The following is a 23,867-nucleotide window of genomic DNA, read 5'->3' as shown; positions in this document are numbered from 1 at the left end:
ATCTAGTTTGCATTCCACAGGCATGCTCTAGCCTGGCCCTCTGCTATCTCTAAAAAAATGCCTGGCCAGTCTCTCCTAGCCAGAAAGTTGTTTAGATCTGTTCACGTGAAACTATCATAGCACTGCTAATCGGCTTTGAACAGTCGAAGTGTTAGTAGCTCAGTCATGTTCGACTCTTTGCAACCCCATGGACTGTACCCCCCAGGCTGCTCCTCCAAGAATACAGGGGTGGGTAGCCATTCCCTTCTCCAGGGAATCTTCCTGATCCAGGAATCAAACCCAGGTCTCCTGAATTGCAGGCGGATTCTTCTTTACCGTTTGAACCACTAGGGAAGCCCTAATTGGCTATACTCTAATATAAAGTTAAAAGGTTTTTAAAAAGTCACTAAGCGGCATGATATACATAAAGTAAAAGTAGAGACAGTACAGGTATCCTTGCCTCAGGTCTACTGTCCACAGTTTTTGGACTTTTTGAACAAATCAAAACCCTTGACGAGTTCACCCAGATAACTTGAAAACGGTCAAAATTCCTACTGATTTTGCATATTGTTGACATGCCTGGGACATCCTATCAGTTTACCTGCATCAGCCTAAATGTTTTTGGAATAAATGCAAGAATATTGGCCCCAAAGATGGCCACCCAGGGTACCAGGTTATTTCCTTGTGAAGCCCAGATCCAAGCAGTTCATCTGTAGAATTTATGCCTGTGCATCTTAAAAACAAACTGTCATTTAGCTGAACATCACAGATTTAGTCCTACCCTGAATTCAAATGGTATGTGCTTTTCTGGAATGTGAATGTTAACTGCAGTCTTGAGCCTGTCCCCACTCCTCTGTGGAACCACTAGGCTATGCTATTTCCATTCAGTTGTGCAGACGGCCCTCACACGTGCAAGGGAAAACCAGTTCGGCAGCTTGCATTTCCTGATATCTCAGCTGTAATCACCTGAATATTTAAAATACTTCCTACCTTGGTTTTCAAACCCTGACTCACCCCACCAGATGCACCAGCCCTTTGAGCAGATGTTGAGCAACACTGACAACCAGCCAGTGACCACTGGGCCTCAGAGTGACCTTTCCTATAAAACATAACACAGGCAGCCCTCATACAATCCTAAGACAGAAGAAAAGGTGTGGAGGGAGATAACACAGCATTATTAAAATTAAACCCTGGAACCTGACTTCCTCCTTCCAACAGGAGTGTCGTCACCAGCTGTTCAGGGAGCTTTGTCACATCAGCCATCATTTCGTATTCATCTGCCTCCTTTTGAAACGGCACAAAGCACTGCCCTGTTTCTACAGAGCTGGGGGTCATGGGGGTCGGATCCTGGCTCTACCCGACATCTATGGGCTTCTCTGGTGGCACTAGTGGTCAAGAACCCGCCTGCTAATGCAGGAGACATAAGAGACGTGGGTTCGATTCCTGGGTTGGGAAGATCCCCTGTGGGGAGCGGGGACATGGCAACCCACTCCGGTATTCTTGCCTGGAGAACCCTGTGGACCGAGGAGCTCTCCAGGCTCTAAAAAGAGTCAGACACACTGAAGCGACTGAGCATGCATGCACATGCCATTTTACTTTAATCCAGCCGGGTCAGGGCCACAGGAGTTGCTGAGAGAGGACCTCTGGAAATCCAATACAGCTGCTCGCCAGAGCCACAAGGTATCCTGAGCCTTCGATGCATAGCCGCTAGCCTCAGCCACCTTCCTGGGCATTCATTGCCGTGTCTGCTGGTCCCAGCTGGGAGGAGGCAGTGCCCTCGACCAGGCTGGGCAGCCAGAGTGTGTGTGAACCAGCAGCCATGGGCTGGGCCCAGATTTCTGATGGCTCCCTCCCCCAGCTTGTTGGAGCTTTGAGGTGCTGTCCTGACGCCTGGGATCTTTTCACTGGTGCAGGAAGTCCATTCAGGCCTGCATTGCCTTTAATGAGTTTTGCAAGCAAGTAGCCTCTTCCGGTGACTCATTCTGCCTTTTGTGAACCGGAGATGGTGGTTTTAGGTTTCACTTTGGAAAGTAACCGCGACTTCTGCAGCTTTCTCCCACTGCTGGAATCCGAACAAGTTACATTCATTTTGCAACAAAGAAATGTAAATGTAGGAGCGCCAGTCATATTTCTGCTCTGATTGTAAAAACATCCTTTTCCGAGATGGATGACAGCGCCAAGCTAAGGAGAAATGGTTTATATTTTCAAGGAACACATTCATTTGGGAACTTTATATTTTTTCCTTCCAGAGTGACCTGATAGTTTCACTTTTATTCTTTTGTCTTCTTGATTCATACCTCCGGGATATCCGAAAAATAAACAGTGCCTGTTGATTGAGTGAGGCGGTTAACCTCTGATTTATTGAAGGAGATTTAGTTCTGGACAAAAGTTCGTGTTCTTGCTTTCATGCGGCTCACAAAGAATGATAAAGGAGATAATTTCTTATGCAGTAAAATTGTTTTCATCTGGGCTTTCTGCAGAAGTCAGTTTATGATACCTAAAATAGGTGAGCTTCTTAGGATTAGAGAGTGTATGCTCAGTGGATCAGTGCTACATAGCATCTTTTCCCCCAATTCAAATAATACAGTGATTCTCAAAATGTTGAACTAAATTGTTTTTGTATAATTTTATTGAAATATGCGTCAACAGAAAGCACTAGTCCTTGTTTGTTGTTGAGTCGCTAAGTTGTGTCCGACCCTGTGGACTGTAGCCTGCCAGTCTCCTCTGTCCGTGGGATTTACCAGGTAAGAACACTGGAGTGGGTTGCCATTTTTTCAAAATGTTGAACAAAATTGTTTTTATATAATTTTATTTAAATATGCATCAACAGAAAGCAATAGCCCTTATAATAAAACCAAAATGCATTTAAAATTATAGCATCAGTGAAATTCAAATAAACCTGAATGTTATGTGGTAGAAAATGATGTATTAAAGCCAGTAAGATGATGCTCACTTTGGGGTTGATAATAGAGGTATCCATGCTTTATGTTTCATTTGTCAACTTTATTCTTTCAATTTTTGAGCACGGGCGGCGGGGGGATGGGGGGGTCATCATTTAAATGATCATTAGCACTGACCTACAAATCAGTGATTAAAAAGTTCTTATCACCCATTTCCATCTACACTGATGGCTAACAAGCTGTTGTGGATTCTCCCAACAGGGTGGGGTCCCCTTAGTGAGTTGTCTGATGGGACAAGCCTGCCACAGACTTGGAAATGGGACTTTGGTGTTTAGCCAGAGATTGCACCATGGAGACTCCATGGCCCTAGTCTGTGTTTGATGTGCCGTCAAACCTCCTTTTGGACATTGTGTGACATCGTTTGGGACTCAAGGCATCAGCACACTTGGAGGTTGGGTCTGGAATGCCCATCACCCTTCTGTCTTCCAGGATTCTGACTGATGGAGTACAGCTGAATCCAATGGACACTCATGGGTCAGTTTTCTTCCCCAAAGTGACTGAAATTATGGAAGTTGCCTGAAGTCACATTGGGACATTTAAATACCTCTTTTCATCCCCTGAACTGGAAAATTCCCCCCATCTCTGGCTCCATGGAGGACAGAGCCTGCCTCCCGCTTTTGATTCCAGCTGGCCTGCACCCCTATCATGCGGCAGACACCCAGCCATCCCACCCGCCAGATGGAGCAGAGAGGACAGGTCCTGCTGGCAGCTGCTTCCCTCATACTCCCTCCCACTGCATCCCTCTAACAAGGTGGAGGGTCCAAAGGCTAAATTCTCACCTGTGCGCTTTAAGGGATGCAGGTGGGCAATTCTGTTACTAGGGAGCCAAAGCTGTTATGAAACTTCGAAGGATGAGTTGGCTTGCTTTGAGGGCTTCCCTGGTGGCTCAGAGGATAAAGCGTCTGCCTGCAATGCAGGAGACCCGGGTTCAATCCCTGGGTTGGGAAGATCCCCTGGAGAAGGAAATGGCAACCCACTCCAGTATTCTTGCCTGGAGAATCCCATGGACAGAGGAGCCTGGCGGGCTACAGTCCATGGGGTCGCAAAGAGTCGGACATGACTGAGCGACTTCACTTTGGCTTGCTTTGAGAGGAAGTTGTCATGTGACCAGGTAAAGCACCTTTGCATGGATTCGGGGGGTGCTGGGATGGCTTTCCTGGGGACTGGGGAGCCGGCCCTGACACCTCCCCTTCCCACGAGCACTTCCTGTTGCAAGAACTGGGGTGGGGGAGCCAAGCAGCCCACAGATCCCCAAAGCCTGTCCCAGTTCACACAGCTTCTGGAGAAAAGACAGGGGAGGGATCTAACGTTGACATCCAGAGATGAATGGGACCTTGGCGTCTTTCTCACCTGAGTTCCTAGCTCCTCATCCCTGCAATACTCAGCTGATGAGAAAGCTCCAGACTTGGGTGCCTGAGATACCCCCGACATGCTCTGGGGGTAGGGTGGGGAGAGAGGACAATGGACTTGACTTGGGGCTCAGAGATGGCTTGGCTTTTTCTCCCAGCCGAACAGCCGTACCTGCAATCAGCATTCTTTTACCGCAGTGTAAAACCATCAACTAATGTACAAAAATTGAAAATTGAAACTGAGGGGCTTCCCTGGTGGTCCAGTGATTATGATTCCATGCAGTTTCCACCTCAGGGGGCATGGGTTTGGTCCTTGGTTGAAGAACTAAGATCCTGCCTCCTGCACTGCATGGTCAAAAAAAAAAAAAAAACTCGGACACAAGAAATAATTTAGGGCTGTCGATGTATAACGTATGAAAAATGTGAGCTTATCAAAAGGGCAGGCATTAAAACTGAGCGTGTCCTGAGTGTCCGTGGGAGGACCTCACCCAGGCCTGCGGATAAAGCATCACCCTTGAGGCAGTTTGCTTCTGTATAGTTGATTATGTCCATGGTGATAAAAGAAATGGTCACATATTGAGGTCTGCAGAAGTCGTTCAGGCTTACACATGAGATAACCTGAATTTTATGGTAACTAGAACAGGTGTTTTTGTGGCCTACCAAGTGTGTGTTGTAAATCTGTAAGTATTGAAGAAAAGATCTTGCTGACCACAAAGAATGTCCATTTAAAAAATAAACACCTCCCTTCCTGGGACGCCAGCGCTGGGACACCTAACGTGATAAGGCTCCCTTCCCAGGTGCTGAGGACTACTGACTCATTCTGCAAGTGCTGGTATGTTTTTCTGTTTTTTTTTTTTTTTTTCTTTTTAACAACAGCTTGAAGAAATGTATCTCCAATTAATGTTTTTTTTTGTTTTGATAAGATATAAAAGATATATTTTATGTGCTGAAAATGAGGCTTCTCTGGAGCAGTTTCTCAGTGTGATCTGGAAGCTGGCTTCCAGGTGATCGGCCTCAGTGAGGCTCAAATAGAACTCTCTAGATGGTGCTAGTGGTAAAGAACCTGCCTGCCAATGCAGAGACATAAGAGACTCAGGTTTGATCCTTGAGTTGTGAAGCTCCCCTGGAGGAGGAAATGGCAACCCACTCCAGTATTCTTGCCTGGAGAATCCCATGGACAGAGGAGCTACAGTCCATAGAGGTCCAGAGTTGGACACGAATGAAGCAACTTAGCACATAGCACGCACGTTCTTACTATAGATCGTTTATTGATTATTTTCACTGACAATGTGTTCATTGAAACCAGGCCTCTAAGCCCACCTTTCAGCTAGGGTGCTGGTAGGCTGCATTTACAGTAACGCACCTCTGCATCTCTTTCCAGTTTGTGATGTGTTCGCACATTCTTAGCTCACTGGCCTACCCTGCTTGCCCCTTGGTGAGTCTCCAGCATCTCTGGAGGCCTGGTGTAATCCCCATTGTCTAGTCTCTGCAGCTGGCTCACACGAAGCTCTCCGGATGGCCATCACACACCCATTGTTGAATTCATCCCAACTTGCCGAGCAAGAGGGAGAAGGGCCAGGAACAGGAATTCTCCATTTCCCTCTGTCATCCCAGGTCTATTCAGAGCCCCACGGAAGGACATGCTCTTAGATTTCTTTTCCAAAGCAATGATCCCAGTGCCTCAGTTCAGTTCAGTCGATCAGTCATGTGACTCTTTGCAACCCCAAGGACTGCAGCACGCCAGGCCTCCCTGTCCATCACCAACTCCTGGAGTTTACTCAAACTCATGTCCATCGAGTTGGTGATGCCATCCAACCATCTCATACTCTGTCATCCCCTTTCTCCTCCCACCTTCAATCTTTCCCAGCTTCAGGGTCTTTTCCAAAGAGTCAGTTCTTTGCATCAGGTGGCCAAACTATTGGAGTTTCAGCTTCAGCATCAGTCCTTCCAATGGATATTCAGGACTGATTTCCTTTAGGATGGACTGGTTGGATCTCCTTGCAGTCCAAGGGACTCTCAAGAGTCTTCTCCAGCACCACAGTTCAAAAGCATCAATTCTTCAGCACTCAGCTTTCTTTATAGTCCAACTCTCACATCCATACATGACTCCTGGAAAAAACCAGTGCCTGGCACCTGGTTTATGCCCAGAAAGGTTGATTTGAAACAATGTAGACTGTTACCAGTCAGTTTGTGGTCTTCCGTTATGGGCTCCAGCATCCTACCTGGGCCTGGGTTTCTTAATCGTTTTCCCTGCTGGTCTACATGGTTGCCATGGAACAGATAACAGCACAAAATAATGGGTGTTATCTGTACTTTGGACCTGGGACAATCCTAAATTTTGTTATCATTGCTGTTTCAGATCGCTTTTTACATTCTCTTTGTTTTCTTGAGAAAATGGACATTCAGAGAGACTGATTTTGTCTGGTGTCCTCTGATGAATAAAAGGTAGAGCAGGAACTCAGATCTCCAAATCCAGAAAGTTCTCAAGTGCTAACAGGCCCCGTCCCATGGCGCCCACTGAGAGTGGCAGTCATATGGGTGGCCACTGGGGTGATGGCGGTGAAGTGGGCAAAGGTCCGGGTCACTCCACCTTGTGCCCTGGACTCTGCACACAAGAGAGGCACTGACATCTGTCCTGGCGGGGCTGGTGGAGATGAGTGGACCCAGAGCAGGGAACAGGCCGTGAGAAAGACCTGCAGACTCTTCCACAGATTACTCAGGGCTGAATCAGTGTGTGTGCCGCAATGCCTTTTGCTTCTGAAAGAGCTAACACGTTTCGAAAAATGGGGTAAGCACATCTTGCTTTGACCAGAAACAGATGCAAACCAGGGCCTACTCTTCTCACCTCAAGCAGAGTTCAACCTTTCAATTCGAAAATATCTGCAAGGACCCAGTTCCGCTTGGGTGGGTGATGGAGCGTATGTCATGGACGCTCCTGCCAAAGGCACCATTGTCAGGCTACGCTGGAGGACTGGCCAGGCGCCATGAGACCTGCTGACTGGAACGCAGCAGAGTGTGAGCTGAGGAAGCAGTGTCTGGGGCAGAGGACAGAATGGATGGTGTGCTCCTCTCCAGCCTTCTGTTCTGCGTTTGCCATGGACATGTTACAACAGCCTAGCCACTCCAGTACTCTTGCCTGGAGAATCCCATGGACAGAGGAGCCTGGTGGGCTGCAGTCCATGGGGTCGGGAAGAATCGGACACGACTGAGCGACTTCACTTTCACTTTTCAGTTTCATGCATTGGAGAAGGAAATGGCAACCCACTCCAGTGTTCTTGCCTGGAGAATCCCAGGGACGGGGAGCCTGGTCGGGTACCGTCTATGGGGTTGCACAGAGTCGGACACGACTGAAGCGATGTAGCTGCAGTAGCAGCAGCAGCTACACAGAGGAACAACACTCATGTTCAGTTGCTACATTCCTACTGTATAATATCCTGGTGGAAATACAAATCGATATTGGACTTGCTGTGAAAATGAGGCAGGGACAGGGAATCTGGGGACCCTGAGCCTTAGGAGGTGTGGCAGAAGTGGCTAGCTGTCTTCTAAAGAGTCCTACTGTTCTGGAGAGTTACTACTGAAAAAGAGCTTCTTCCCAGGGACTTAAGTCCCCCAGTTCCCAGCCCCCTACCTGGGGGCTGATTTCCACTGTGTCTTGGCTGTGGAAATCTAAGTAGCAGTGATCAAACCACCTCTGGGCCACAGCAGATAAAACACAGGTGTGCCTTTTTCACATTCCTTGTCTCTCTCCATCACTGGAAGCAAAGGTCTCCAGGGCAGAGGCACAAGATGGAAGGAACCTGGATCACTGAGCCACTCAGTGGTAGATGGCCTGCTGAATACGTGCGTGAAATTTGTAGAGTGAGATATGTTTCCATGGTGATAGCCTCTGAGATGCAGAGGTTTATTTGCAATGAAAGTGAAAGTGAAGTCGTGTCCGACTCTTTGCGACCCCATGGACTGTAGCCTACCAGACTTCTCAGTCCATGGGATTTTTCCAGACAAGAGTACTGGAGTGGGTTGTCATTTCCTTCTCCAGGGGATATTCCCGACCCAGGGATCGAACCCAGGTCTCCCGTATTGTAGGCAGACACTTTACCCTCTGAGCCACCAGGGAAGCATAGCAACTAGCATTATCCAATGGAATGAGTAGTCATTTTTCTAGTAGTCATATATGGATATGAAAGTTGGGCCATAATTAAGGCTGAGTGCCAAAGAATTGATGCTTTTGAACTGTGTGGTGCTGGAGAAGACTCTTGAGAGTCCCTTGGACTGCAAGGAGATCCAACCAGTCCATCCTAAAGGAAATTAGTCCTGAATATTCATTGAAAGGACTGATGCTGAAGCAGAAGCTCCAGTACTATGGCCACTTGATGCAAAGAGCCAACTGATTGGAGAAGACCCTGATGCTGGGAAAGGTTGAAGGCAGGAGGAGAAGGGGATGACAGAGGATGAGATGGTTGGATGGCATCACTGACGTGATGGACATGAGTTTGAGCAAGCTCTGGGAGATGGTGAAGGACAGGAAAGCCCGGCATGCTGCAGTTCATGGGGTTACAAAGAGTAGGACACAACTGAGCAACTGAACAGCAACAATGGAATGAGAGAACAGATTAGGGAAGAGGGATTGGAGAGAAACTCAATGGCAGACTGGCCCTGGGGAGCCAGGGGAGGTGGCTGCCGAGGCCGCCAGTGATGGTGAAGGTCACTGTGCTTTAGGGGAAGTAGTATTTCATCCTGAGTTTTATTTCTTCTTTTTTCTGTTTGTAAAAGTTTGGGGGGAGGGGAGAGAGATTTGACAATGGGAAAAAATGTTACTGAGACGCTTTCTTCTCCCATAATATATTTTTTTGGGGAAGGGGTGGGCATTACTAATACATAGAAAGAGTAATAAGCAATAAAAAATGGAGCAGCTCTCAGCCTCAGAAGGAGTAAAAAATTATAGACCTACAAAATATCATGTCATTTATACTAGAAGGTTTGGGGATGAGGAAAGATATGCAGAAGATAAAATCTTCATTCTAATAAGTCAATAGTGTGTTAGTCACTCAGTTGTTTCCAACTCTTTGCGACCCCATGGACTGTAGCCCACCAGGTTCCTCTGTCCATGAGACTCTCCAGGCAAGAAGGCTAGAGTGATTTGCCATTCCCTTCTCCAGGATATCTTCCCATCCCAGGGATTGAACCTGAGTCTCCTGAATATCCTGCATTACAGGTGGATTCTTTACCAGTGAGCCACTGAGGAAGCCTGCAGACCTATTATATGCTCAATAAAATGCCAGGTGCTAGGGGACTGGAGGAGCTCGTGGCCAGGGAGAGATGGATGTTTAAGAAATCAGGTGCTGCTGTTTACAATAGCTAGGACATGGAAGCAACCTAGATGTCATCGGCAGTCAAATGGATGAGAAAGTTGTGGTACATATGTGCAATGGAATATCACTCAGCTATTAAAAAGAATGCATTTGAGTCAGTTCTAATGAGGCAGATGAAACTGAAGCCTATTATGCAGAGTGAAGTAAGTCAGAAAGAAAAACACTAATACAGTATATTAGCACATATATATGGAATTTAGAAAGATAGTAACGATGACCCTATATGCAAGACAGTAAAAGAGACACAGATGTAAAGAACAGACTTTTGGACTCTGTGGGAGAAGGCAAGGGTCTGATGGTTTGAAAGAATAGCATTGAAACATGTATATTACCATATGTGAAAGAGGTGACCAATGCCATTTGATGACTGAAACAGGGCACTCAAAGCTGGTGCACTGGGACAACCCAGAGGGATGGGATGGGGAGGGGGGTTCAGGACTGGGGGACACATGTACACCCAAGGCTGATTCATGTCAATGTGTGGCAAAAACCACCACAATATTGTAAAGAAATTAGCTTCCAATTAAATAAATTAATTAAAAAAAAAATCATGTGCTGGACTTCCCTGGTGGTCCATTGATTATGACTCCATGCTTCCACGGCTGCTGCTGCTAAGTCGCTTCAGTCATGTCCGACTCTGTGCGACCCCATAGACGGCAGCCCACTAGGCTCCCCCATCCCTGGGATTCTCCAGGCAAGAACACTGGAGTGGGTTGCCATTTCCTTCTCCAATGCATGAAAGTGAAAAGTGAAAGTGAAGTCGCTCAGTCATGTCCGACTCTTTGCGACCCCATGGACTGCAGCCCACCAGGCTCCTCTGTCCATGGGATTTTCCAGGCAAGAGTACTGGAGTGGGGTGCCATTGCTTCCATGGCAGGGGGCTTGGTTTCTATTCCTGGTCAGGGAACTAAGATCCCATATGCCGTGCAGCAGCCAAAAGAAAAAAAGAAACCGTGTGCTGCAGTGGGGCAGGACCAGGGATGGAACTGTCGGGGTGTGTGTGGGGAGCAGCGTGGAGGGAGGGTCACGTGTACCTCGGGTGGGGGTAGGGGCGGGAGTGGGAAGGCAGAGGAAGGTCTCCTCTGGTGCCTGCACTGAGTCCCCAGTGACGCCTGCATCTTTTCTACCTGGAAATCAGGGAGAGGCATGGGGGTGGGAGGAGCTTCATGAACTTGATGTGGTTAGAGGAGGGGTTAGGAGTGTGTCGAGACACTGTTGAGAGGTATAGCCAGGCCAGAGGGTCTGGCCTCGTCTCACGTGCAGACCATTTGAATGAAGGAGGGGGGTCACCGCGGCAGCAGCGTGCATGGGCCAGAGGGGTGGGCTGAGCCCAAAGCATTCACTGGAGAGGATGGGGCAGCCCCCCCAGGACAGGGGGAGTCTGAGGCCCTGAGCATGGCAGCAACATGGCATGAAGGAGAGGGAACTTCTGAGCCCGGAGGAACTCAGGAGAACTTCTGCGGTCTGACATGAACCTGAGTGCTGGAGGTGCCCCCACAGGACCGGGAGCCCAGGCACACAGGATGAGCCCAGGAATCCCGCAGATAGAGTCAGCCTGAGACATGTGTCTGGTTCAGCCCCAAGGACTCCCCACCTGGCGGCCTGAACTGCAGGCAATGTGTCCAGTTGGACACACTTTTGTCCCCAAGGAGGTGGACAGGAGAGATTCTGACAAAGGCTGGCCGCCGCAGCACCCACCCCCCCCACCAGTGCTGCTCCCTGTCTCCCCTCCCCTGGAAGTCTGTCTGTCCCCTGAGACCTAAACTCCTGGAGGAGGAAAGGCTGATCTACTCAGGGAGGACCCCAGAGTCAGGACAGGACTCACTTTTAGGTCGAACAAGTCTCAGACCCTCTCTGATAACCCCCTGCCCTGGGCACAGCTCCAACAATGTGTGCAGGGGGTGGGCCCCAACCTCTGTCCCTGACTCTTTCAAACTCTTGAGTCCAAGTCTGGGCAAGCGAGCACATAGCATCTTCACACCTGTGGAGAGGCGGGTGGGGTCTCACCTGAGCTCAGATCCAGGCCATCTTCATCCCAGCTCTTCTCCTGTTCTTCCAGGAGAGAGAGGTTTGTGGACACCTTGTCTGGTTCAGTTCAGTCACTCAGTCTGACTCTTTGCGACCCCATGGACTTCAGCATGCCATGCCTCCCTGTCCATCACCAACTCCTGGAGTTTACTCAAACTCATGTCCATTACGTCAGTGATGCCATCCAACCATCTCATCCTCTGTCATCCCCTTCTCCTCCTGCCTTCAATCTTTCCCAGCATCAGGATCTTTCCCAGTGGATCAGCTCTTCGCATCAGGTGGCCAAAGGTTTGGAGCTACAGCTTCAACATCAGTCCTTCCAATGAATACCGAGGACTGATCTCCTTTAGGATGGAATGGTTGGATCTCTCCTTGCTTGTCCAGGTTTTTAAAAAAAACTGCCAATTGTTTCCTCTATGCCTATGAGTTCTTCATGCAGGATGGAGAAGGAGTAACAGATACATTTTGGTGCATTCTTGCTGGGAATCTTTGAGCATAAGTTTTGTGAGTTTTACATGAAGAGGAGATGCTTGGCGGGGAGGCAGAGCTTTGCCAGACCCTGTGGGCCTCCCTTGTCCCGAGCTGAGGCTGCAGCTGTGTGCCTCCCACAGAATTACAGCTGTGGCTGATGCTGGTGAGAAGTCTCAGAGCAGAGAATCTTTGAGGCCTTACCATAAAGGCTGCTCAACTTTGGTGGGTTATTAGAATTAATTGACGGGGGTGTTTTAAACATCACTGATGTGTAAGTCCGACGCCAGATCGACTGAATCTGAGTCTCTGAATCTCCATCCTCCAGGGGGAGGGGTGGTCAGCTTGCTCGGAAGTGCTCGGATCATAAACTCTGATTATTGGAGGTTTGAAAGACCCAGACTGTGGGTTCAACCACAGTGGGTGGTGGTGGATATTATCTAAAAAAGATAAAGACCTTTGTGAGCTGGGGGAAGGAGTTGTTTTATGAGGGATATTCCATCTTCTTGAGTAACGCAGAGGGAAAAAAAAACCAAAATGAATTATCAGGAAACAAAATGCTAAAAATAAATGCGGTGTGCTCTGCTGACAGGAGGGAGCAGAGACAGAGCGGATACAGGGTTCAGCATGGGGGTGCCAGGAACATCTGAGGAGACAGAAACGAAGAGGTTTTAAGAGGCAGAAGGGAGCCTCTAATAAGTTCGGAGACTTCACGTGTTTCAAATTTTCGGGAAGACGGCAGTGTCTCAAATGTCACTTTCTGAAGAGCAGCCTACTTGTAGCCATCACCATGAACCTCCTCCAAGGTGAAGGCTTCCTGCTGAATTTGTGTTTCTGGGAAAAACAAAAAACACGACAAACAACTGGCCAGACTCACAGGGCCTCTGCTGAAGTTGAAACCAGGCATATTGAACATCTTCCATATGTTTCCCCTTTATTCTCCTCTCACAGACATTTTTGAAATCTGTAATGGCATTTGGCTGAGCTCTGAACCCTGCAATGAACTGGTCTCGTCACCATAGTTTTCACAGGGCTAGGAGTTTGCTAGGGTTTTCTAATGTATGTGGGTATGAGAGTGGTGCTGAGATAATCTTGTGGTTCTTCTGGATCTTTTGGAAACTGGGGTGTATGCGAGACTTGGCATTGGACGTCTGCCCCTTTGCAGGTGTTAAAAAAAATCACATTTGTTCTATTGGAAGGAGCTTAGGAGGCAGCAACTTCAGAATAAATCCATCCAAAAGCTACTTCCGTCAGGACCTCTTTCTCTAATCCTGAGCAGAATGAGACACTTGAAGGGAGATTATGTTAGACTTCAGTTTCTGGCCTTTAGTTTCTACCTGGAAATTCACAAATGGGAAATAATTTTCAGTGTCTGTATTCGAGAGCCTTCTTTAATGTATATTTGGGCTCAGTGGGCAGTCTCTCCTGGGTTGTATTAGACAATATGTTTGAATTCATGTACAGTGTGAAATAGAACGAGGGTGAATTTTCAGAAAAGAGAGAGATGTGATCCTGGAATTAATTATTATGTCTTGTTCTTTCCCATTTCAGAGCCTTTGGCAATACATTCGAATAGTGGTAGGAGTTGAGAGGGTGGAAGTCACACCTTGGGGAGTGACATCCTCTCAGGACAGCTGACTCATAGACACACATGCAGTTGAAACAAGTCCTGTGAATGCACCCCGGGGGCTTGGTGGCAGCAGCCAAGCTACTGGTTTCAGTCTGCATTTGATCAGGTGGAATAACCTGGGGACCATGGGTGACATAAGACATTCAAGTGCTTTCCCAACAACCCAGTCATTGACCTTTCTGGGGTTGGTAAAGTGCTCCTCAGAAGAGATCACGTTCTTGTAAATCATCTTTCATTTGTTCGTTGTGAAGCATTTCAGGTGAGTTATGGGTTTGATACCACCTCACACCAGGCAAATATCCACTCTCTGGATGTATTGTGTGTATGTGTGCTCAGTCGGGTCTGACTCTTTGCAACCGCATGGACTGTAGCCTGCCAGGCTCCTCTGTCCAAGGGATTTTTCAGGGAAGAATTCTGGAACAGGGTGCCATTTCCTCCTCCAGCTGGTTGGATTAAGTTTTCTATTTTTTCTAGCCAAAGATGCAGATACCTGTTGGGAGTGAGGTGGTTACACAGAGCAGAGAGCAGAGGATTCACTGTGAGGCTTTATGGTTTCCTTTGTCCCTTCATTCACCTGCAGGAGGACTTCAGCCAAGTAAGGTAGATTTTCTGAAAGTGAATTTTTATTGTTCTATAACATACAAGACAGCCCAGTTCTGCAGGTTCATCCCTGGACTGTCATTTAAATTTTTTTTTTTTTTTTTTTTAATCTGGAGAGAGAAGGGAAGAGAAAGAGGGAGAGGGAGAAGAGGGGAAGAGAAAGAGAGAGACAGAAAGTGGTTCACACCATAGTGGGGGCTGCAAGTCTGAAATTTGCAGGGCAGGCTGGTAGGCTGGAGACCCAAGGAAGAGCTGATGACGTAGCTCAAGTCCAAAGGTTCTCTGGAAGCAGAGGTCTTTCTTCCTCAGGGGACTTCAGTCTTTTCCTCTGAAGGTCTTCAACTGATTGAATAAAGGACCACTCACATTACAGAGAGTTATCTGCTTAACAAAGTCTACCGATTTAAATGTTAATCACATCTAAATAATACTTTCACAGCAACATCTGGACTGGTGTTTGACTGAATATCTGGGCACCAGGCATAGTCTAGCCAAGCTGATGCATAAAAATTAACCTTCGCAGCTGATGAAGCTGAAACTCAGAAGCACTGGTGATGTAGCTAGGGCTTGAGATGGGAGGCGGCTACAGAACTTGTTCCGTTAAAGCCACGCTGTCTCATTTAGAGTGTGTACGGATGGGTAGGGGCACTGGACCCATTAGCCCAGGGTCTCTGATGGCAGCAGCCATTTTTTCCTGCTTTGAAAATCTGGTCACCTTATAGGGAAAATAATAGATCTGGGATTCCCCTGTTTTCTCAGAATAGCATCTCTGGCAGACGGTTTTCCAAGACCCGGCTTTTGGGAAAGTAAGGATTCCTGGGTAGACTTTGGAGGCTGATCCAGTTCAGTGAGATTCGGTTGAATTCCACCTGGACTTCTTTGCCCTGACCACGTGCTGCTGTGCTCTGGGCCACAGTGCAGCATACGAAGGACAGTAGAAAATACACGGTTCAGGCCCTGTGGATTGCGTGGAGGTGGAGGCAGGTAAGCAGAGAAACAAAAACTGCACAGAATAAAGAAGAGGATAATACATACTACAGTGGGAACCCAGAGCTGCCCCCGAGAGCTACCTGCTGTATCACCCAGTCAAACCTTTCCAATTCAGTCCTAAATACTGAAAAACACCATTCTTAAAAGTTTTCAACCATATCACGTGGCATGTGGAATCTTAATTTCCTGGCCAGGGACTGAACCTGCACCCCCTGCAATGAAAATGTGGAGTTTTAACAGCTGGACGAACCACTAGGGAAGTTCTGAAAAATACAATTTTTAAAACGCCTGTTTAAACATGTGTTGTTTTGACATTTTAGCCAAGCTTAGTTTGCCTTTGACAGAGAGCTTAATGATAAAGAACTTGCGATCAGCAGTGAAGTGTGTGTGTGTGTACATGTGTGTATAATTAATTGGAAAGAACCAACAAACATTGACGTGAATACTAATTGGTGCTAAAATTAAAATAAAGGTAAAATCAAAACTCTCCTGGAAATATATGATGAACACATGCTAAGAATTTTACTTAACTCGTTAACCAGGAAACCAGTAAAATGTAGAAACAGGTTCAGAGGAGAATTCAAAGAACACACAACACAGGGAGTCAGTAATTGGGAAATGAATTTGCAAATAGATGCAAAAGAATGCAGTGTCCAAGGGGCAATAATCAGTTGCATCTCCAAGGACCCAAATTCATTTGCATTTCCATGGACAAGAATTGTCTGCCTTGCTATCAGTTTTTCATAGTTCACAGAGTAGTAAACAGCACAGAGAAGCACAGGTTTACATACCTTGAGAGGATGCTCCAAAAAGAACACCTAGTAATCTGTTTTTTTTTCCCCCCTCTCATTTTAGAGACCTCTACAATTTTTTTTTTCTGACCCTGGGGATTACTGGAATAATGGCTTTAAGCATGTTATTTAACCCTTCATTCCTCATCTGTAAATAGAACTGATATTTCTTCACTGGTTTGTTTTGCAGGTGAAAAATGATAACATATAGAAAAATTTTCTGACATATAAAAAAATTCTTTCAGTCAATATTAGATCTTCTTGTACTGTATTTTTTTTTAAGTTTTTTTTTTTTTTTTTTTAATGTGGACCATCAAATTTGTTACAATGTGTTGTTTCTGTTTTCTGTTTTGGTTTTGTGGCCTCCAGACCTGTGGTATCTTCTTAGCTCCCTGACCAGGGATTGAACTTGCAACCTCTATACCCTCTGCGTCTTAACCATTAGACCACCAGGGAAGTCCCCTTGTACTGTATTTTTTTCAAACAGATATGCGAATTCCCTCTCCCGTAATCTCTTCACTCGTATGTTTGTCCCTCGGCATTTGCTGAAGGCCTGTGACACCAGGCACGTGCCAGGCTAACACACAGCTATCGACCACACCATGAGCACATCCCAGGGTTGTTGTGTTGTTTTAGTGGTTAAATCACGTCTGACTCTTTAGCGACCCCATGGACTGTAGCCCAGCGGGCTCCTCCGCCCATGGGATTTCCCAGGAGTGGGTAGCCATGTCCTTCTCCAGGGGATCTTCCCGACCTAGGGATTGGACCTGGGTCTCCCGCATTGGCAGGAGAGTTCTTTACCCCTAAGTCACCAAAGAATCAGGAGGAACTTTAGACTGGTGGCGGAGGTGAAAAAGAGACAGATGAACAGGTACCTCAGTAACTATGAATTCCCGTGACATGCACAGGGATAGCTGGATCCTGGGGTGAGGGGGTGGCCCAGGGCGTGTAAGCAGTGGTTCAAAGTAGTGACTCATTCAGCCACACTGACTGGGCTCGTTAACTGTGTCCTTGGTCAAATTGCTTAACCTCTCTGTGTCTCAGCATCTTCACCTTTAGAATTTATTTTAAAAATATTTATGTGTTTATTTGGCTGCACTGGGTCTTAGTTTCGGCCTTGGGGTCTTTCGTTGTGGCATGTTGTGGTGAGCAGGATCTAGGCCCTGACCAGGGATTGAACTTGGGCCCCTTGGTATTGCTTGGAGCCCCAGCCACTGCACCACCAGGAAGGTCCCAGCATCTTTGCCTTTCAAATGGAGATGATACCTGTAGTCTATGCAGATTGAATCAATGAGTTAATGTTTGTGAACATTTGGAGCAGTTCCTGGCACCTACTAAGTGCATTGTAAGTATTAGCTATTACTATTTAATAAATTATTATACATAGATTGAACAAAGAGCTGTGCTGTGCTCAGTTGTGTGTGATTCTTTTGCGACCACGTGGACTGTAGCCCACCAGGCTCCTCTGTCCATTGGATTTTCCAGGCAAGAATACTGGAGTGGGTTGCCATTTTCTCCTCCAGGGGATCTTCCTGACCCAGGGACTGAACCTATATTTATTCTAGCACCCTAGATGCATCCCTAGATGCAAGAGATGCAAGTCTCTTGCATTGAAAGATGGGTTCTTTACCACTGAGCCACCCGGGGAGTCCAAAGAGTAGTTTAAATCTTGCATCCCTAGATGCAAGAGATGCAAGTCTCTTGCATTGAAAGATGGATTCTTTACCACTGAGCCACCTGGGGAGTCCAAAGAGTAGTTTCAACATAAAAACCCAAGTCAGTTCAGTTCAGTTCAGTTGGTCAGTCGTGTCTGACTCTTTGAGACCTCATGGACTGCAGCACGCCAGGCTTCCCGTCTATCACCAGCTCCCAGAGCTTGCTCAAACTCATACCCAAGTCAGGGAAAGATTGAAGTCATAGGACAACATTCATATATCCTGGTTGCTATGCTGAACTGCTAAACCATGGTCATACAGTCACTGGATTTTATCATGTTCTGTTTTCTCCCACAGGTCATTTCTTCCCTGGCTAAGCTGGTACCAAATTAAATCGTATGGACTCTGCTCTGGCCCTAGCTTGGCCGAGGCGCCCAGCCTCCGAGGAAACAGTTCTTTTTCCTTTTGGGTTCGAGCTGTTGGAATAATGAAATGGAAGCCGAGATCGATGCTGCACAGGTTTTATTCAGTGGCCAAAAGATGGAGAAGCGGGAACTAAGGTCGCAGATCAATTTCTCACCCGCCTGGCCAGAGGAATTTAATTAAGAGTAAAGAAAAAGGGAGGAGGAGTGAGGCTAATGACAGGGAGGCACATGCGTTAGTCTGCTGGGAAGGGGCAGGGCTTTTTGAGGGAGGGGGCCTCACCTCTTTTATCCTTACTGGTTCTTAATGTCCTGCCCCCGGCAGGTGTGAATATGCTTTACAGTCAAGTCAGTGTATAATGAGATGGTGTTTGTTCAAGGTCAGATTCTTTGCCATCTTGGTCCCAGCCGGTTCCATCTGGTTTTTGGCTTGTTTGTAGCTTTTTTTTTTTTTTTTTTTTTTAAATCTCTGGACCCAGTAGCTTAAAGATTTATATTTAACTTCTGCTAAAGACTGACTCTGGCCTCAGTGGTTCAGTTGCTGCTGGTCCTGAACATGGGGGACACGTGATGGAGGTTGAAAGTGGCTTGACTTAAAAGGCTCTTGCAAACCCTCAAGACCCCTCAGAAAGGTTGGCGGTGATAACTCTGTGGACCCTTCCTCTGGCCTGAATGGACCAGCTCCCCTCAGCTCAGAACAGCCTCCGAAGGCATTTTCCAGAGTTTTCACCTGATCAGAGACAGCATCTCTAATTCTCTGCTGTTTTTCTGTTTGTGGGACGGTCTTCAGTTCGGATAAAAACCTGTGGAGTTACCACTGGGGTTAGAACGATGGGGTGGAATGGTGACTTGAACACTTGTTCAATATCAGGCATCATGAGAGGGACTTCGTGGTGATTGTAACTTCATGCTCAAGGCGAGGAGAGTGAAGGCTGTGTGCATAATGGACCTGGACTCGAACCCAAAGCTGGTGCCGGAGCTGGGCTGAGTTTCTCTTCATAGAGGTTATAAGGATCTCTCTCTCCAGCGGCTCTGATCTGTTGTGGGGCAGGCTTCCCTGAGCCACACTGGTCTGTGGAGAACGGAGGGACAGATGAGCAGAGAAAGAAATAGGGACAGGGAATCTCATACGGCTTGGAGCCCGGCCAGCAGACTGCGGGGGTGGGGCCTAGAGTGGGTCTTGCCCATCGGATCTTCCCTGCCCACTACCCCCAGCCCAGCCACCCTGAGCTGTTAACACATCCCATTGCCTTGTCTCTTTTCTCCGCTGAGAAATCTGGGGACCATTTTTTGAAAACACATCAGATACACCCCAGGCCATCCCCACCCTAACTTCTGTCACTAGTTTCCAGTGGTAGAGACCAGATCATCACTGGTGATTATACAGCAAAAAACAGGCTTGAAGGGCCCAGGGTGGGTGGGCTAAGACTGCTGTGCCTGCCAGGAGTCTGTGCCCCACCGCTGCACTCCTGGTGTCACCTCTGGAGAGTCCCTTCCCCTCCCTGGGCTCCTGTTGCTCCTCCATCAAGGTAATAACTGATAGGCTGGACCACAGTTCTCCAAGGGCAGCATCAGCCTCCGCGATGGCAACTCATTAGAAATCCGCGTTCTCGGGCCCCACCCCAAACCTTTGGAATCAGACGTTCAGACGTTCAGGGTTCAGGCTGCAGCCGTTGGTTCTCCCCAGGCCTTTTGGAAGGGGTGGTTTGAATATAACCTGAAGTCTGAGAACCACTGGGTTAGGTGAATTTTACGTTTCCTTCTGGCTCAGAGTCTATGATTCCCTGCTCTTATCTGGGAAGAGGACAGATTGTACCTATTACCAACGACATCTGCTGCTGACGACAGGTGGGAGGGCGGCCTCATACAATGAAAATGGAACTAAAATAGGTGGCTAGGTAAGCTCCTTTCAAGGCATCACCTATTATCGCTGTTACCTGAATTCCATTTACTAATTTATTGAAGCAAACGCGGAAAGCAGAGCCGTGGGAAGGTCCGGAAGCCCTGCAGGGAATGCATTAAGAACAGTGCTGCTTGCTGTCTTGAAAGGCCCCTGAAAGGTTCCCCAGGGGCAGCACCTGGAGAGGGGGGCTGACCTGGCAGCTTTGTGGGTCTCAGAGTGGGTCGTGTTTCTCCCACTGGTTTCTGACACGATCAGGCGAGTGTGGCACTGGCCCGGCTGGCCCAGAGCTGCAGCTGCGGCTGCGTGCCCCGCACTCCCCTGGAAGGGCTCCTGCGGCCCCAGAAGGGGTGATCTGTTTTGGTGGGAGGCTTCCCTGGATCCTGGGGACACATTCGTTGTTCACAGAACAACTTCTGCTGTCTGGAGGTGGCCCAGGATGAAGCCAGGAAATAGTTATCTCAGAGCCTAGCACATAGTAGATGTGGTAAACATCACAAGTTGGGTGGCTTCTAAGAATTGCCTGGGGGCTCAAGAGGAGTCCCGGAATCAAATCTGAGCAGCTAGCTCTGGGGCTCCTGGTGCAGCAAGGAAGGAGGCATGTGTGATCTTAGCCCCCTGACCTCCCCAGCTCCTGGCCGATTGATAACCCGTGGAAGAAAATTATGTTTTGCCTTGTGGCAGGTTTGATGGCATCCCATCTCTGACATCATTTTACACTCATCACAGGGTTGCTGGGGGGAGTTGTTTTTGATTTCCAGATGAAAACTCTAGAGTGCAGAAAAGAAAGATCCTGACCCAAGTCACGTGAAAAGTAAGTTTTGAGTCCAGACACTAAGTTTAATTTTGTTTATTGGGTACTTCTGGAGTAGGAAATGACCACCCACTCCAGTATTCTTGCCTGGAAAATTCCATGAGCAGAGGAAGAGTCAGACACAACTGAATGACTGAGCACAACTCCAATTGAGTACTTACTATGCAGGCAAATAACTTACTTATCATAGAATGGGTTTCTATGTCTAATTATTCCATGTATTTAGTTATTGTATCTATTTCTTCTATTGATTTTAATATATCTATTTAATTATTCTAATCATCCCAGTAATCCTTTAAATAGGTATTATTATCACCGTCTTACAGATGGTAAGGCAAAAGGGGCTAAATTAACTTAGCCTCAGTCAGCAGAGCTAAGAAGTGGCTGGACTTAAATTGTACCCCAGTAGGTATTTAGATGGATGGAAAACATCATAGCCTGTTTTTAAGAATTTATTTATGTGTTTAATTATTTGGCTGCCCCGAGTCTTTGTTGCAGCACACAGGATCTTTGTTGCTATTCTGATGGTGGTGGTATGCAGGGTGTTTTTAGTTGCAGCGTGTGGGATCTAGTTCCCTGACTGGGGATCGAACCCGGGGCCCCTACGTTGGGAGCATGAAATCTTAGCTGTTGGACCACCAAGGAGGTCTCCGTCACAGTCTCTTCTTAGCCCTGTCCCTCTGGGTTGTGTATTTGCCTGGAAGAACCTTGCTTCCTATCTGTCATCACAGAATCTGGATTTTCACCGCCAGTGATCTTTAGGGTTCTAATCTCCTTCAGCCCCCAAACCTAAGTGACTGGTTCTCTCGGAGGGTATGGATATTCCTGGACAGGTGAGCCATCAGGTTAAGTCACAGGAACTGTACCTGATGAGACGCTTGGTGAGGTGTCGATATGATCACAAGCTCACACATGGAGCACGTCATTCATCTACAGTCTTTCCTTTGGACAAAGGCTGCCTGAGGAGGATGAGAACAACTGGTGCTTGGGTGGGGATGGGGCGCCTGTCCAGAGGAGAGTTCCAGAAGGAAAGTGTGATGGAGAGGGATGAAGAGAACTTTTACTACATTTGCCTCATGGAGTCATATGCTCTCCATCTTGCAGATGAAGAAATGGGCCCAGAGATTTTGGAAGAGATGTTTGGTTAAACTGAAGTCATTTAGTCTGCGAGTCCTTGACTCCAGTGACAAACTCCTGAGCATCTTCTCTGTGCCTGGACTGTGCTTCCATAGGGGAAGACAAAGAGAAGAAACCCACAGTGGAGTGGCAGAGAGATAAATTATCCTAAGGTATCGTGCAATATACCTTCCCTTGTTGTTCAGCTGGTAAAGAATCCGCCTGCAATGCGGGAGACGTGGGTTTGATCCCTGGGTTGGGAAGATCCCCTGGAGAAAGGAAAGGTGACCCACTCCAGGATTCTGGCCTGGAAAATTTCATGGGCTCTATAGTCCATGGGGTCACAAAGAGTCAGCCATGACTGAGCAACTTTCACTCGCTATCATCCAACAGAATGTGGTCTGTAATTTCGGCCAAGTACCCTAATTTTCATGGATATGAGAAGAACCATGGAGAAAATGCCTTTCTTGGCTTCCAAGTAACAATGGTGAGTGTAGAGTCTGCAGGTCACAGAGCACGTTCACACGTCAACCAGAGGGTTAAACCAGGGCTGGTGAGTGGATAAATGCTGTCCTGTGCAGACATGTTTTACTGAGTCTAAGATCAGGTGACCCATGAGTGGCAGAGTTGGAACTTGAACTTGAGTCTGAAATTTGAAATCTCATGTGGTTGCCAACATCGGGGGAGGTGAGCAGGGGCAAGGCTAGGACAGTCAAGTCTATGGATGGAGCTAGGCTGGGGAAGGCTAGGGTGATATCCAAAATGCATCCCTCAGACCCAAGAGTTTTAGGTCAGAGCTGAGAACAGGAGATAGAGGCAGAGAGGCTACAAAGTGTTGAGGTAGCTCATAGCAGAGTCCTGGGGATGGAGGAGGGGCTGGACAATTACTGACTCTCATTGGGTACCAAGTATTTTACATGATCTCATTTAATCACCTCTGGTGCCTCAGATGGTAAAGAATCTGCCTGCAATGTGGGAGACTCGGGTTTGATCCCTGGGTCAGGAAGATCCTGGGAGAAGGGAATGGCAACCCAGTCCAGTATTATTGGCCTGGAGAATTCCGTGGATAATGGAGCCTGGCAGGCTACAGTCCATGGGGTCACAAAGAGTCAGACATGACTGAGCAACTAATACTTTCACTTACCTCATGATCTTGCTTAGAGATGAAGGCAAGTGGCTTGGTCAAGCCTGCCTTATTAAGAAGTGTCAAAGGTGAGTTTTGAACTCTGGTCCCCATCCGACTCCAAATCCAGTTCTTTTCCCATACCAGCTTCCACCCCATTCTGTGGCATCTTACTCAGCTGTCCTGCCCTGGCCATGACCTTTTTCTCTGCTGATCACATGTTATTAATAACTTTAGCTTGGTGTTAGAGGGTCTCACAACCCTCTGGTGGGGTGAACTGGTATCTATCAATCCAAGAGACTCGATGGAAGAGACTCAAAAGGGAAATATCAATACAGAGGTGTGGAGTAGCTTGGAAGAAGTGTTTAAGTCTAGAGAAGTTGAGATAAAGCAAGCAAGCAATCCAGGCTGGGAGAAAAATGTAACCGAGGGCTTAAAGGTGGGTCATGTGGGGGTCTTGGGGTTTGTGTGCCTGGAGTGCAGGCCCTGTGAGCTCAGGGTGGGAGATGAGGCTGGAATGGGCCGGTGGGGCTGGATACAATGGCTTGAAGTGCTTGTAGGTGATAAGGAGCTAATGGAGGGTCCTAGGGACAAAACCGAAACCAAGCAATGGAGAAGATTTTTGTCCTGATTGTTGGGGGCAGGGAGCAGGGACCCCTGCAAAGACAGAGGT

Source organism: Bubalus kerabau, chromosome 11, assembly GCF_029407905.1.
Source record: "Bubalus kerabau isolate K-KA32 ecotype Philippines breed swamp buffalo chromosome 11, PCC_UOA_SB_1v2, whole genome shotgun sequence".
Classification (NCBI taxonomy): domain Eukaryota; kingdom Metazoa; phylum Chordata; class Mammalia; order Artiodactyla; family Bovidae; genus Bubalus; species Bubalus kerabau.
Note: the sequence above shows the minus strand (reverse complement) of the source record.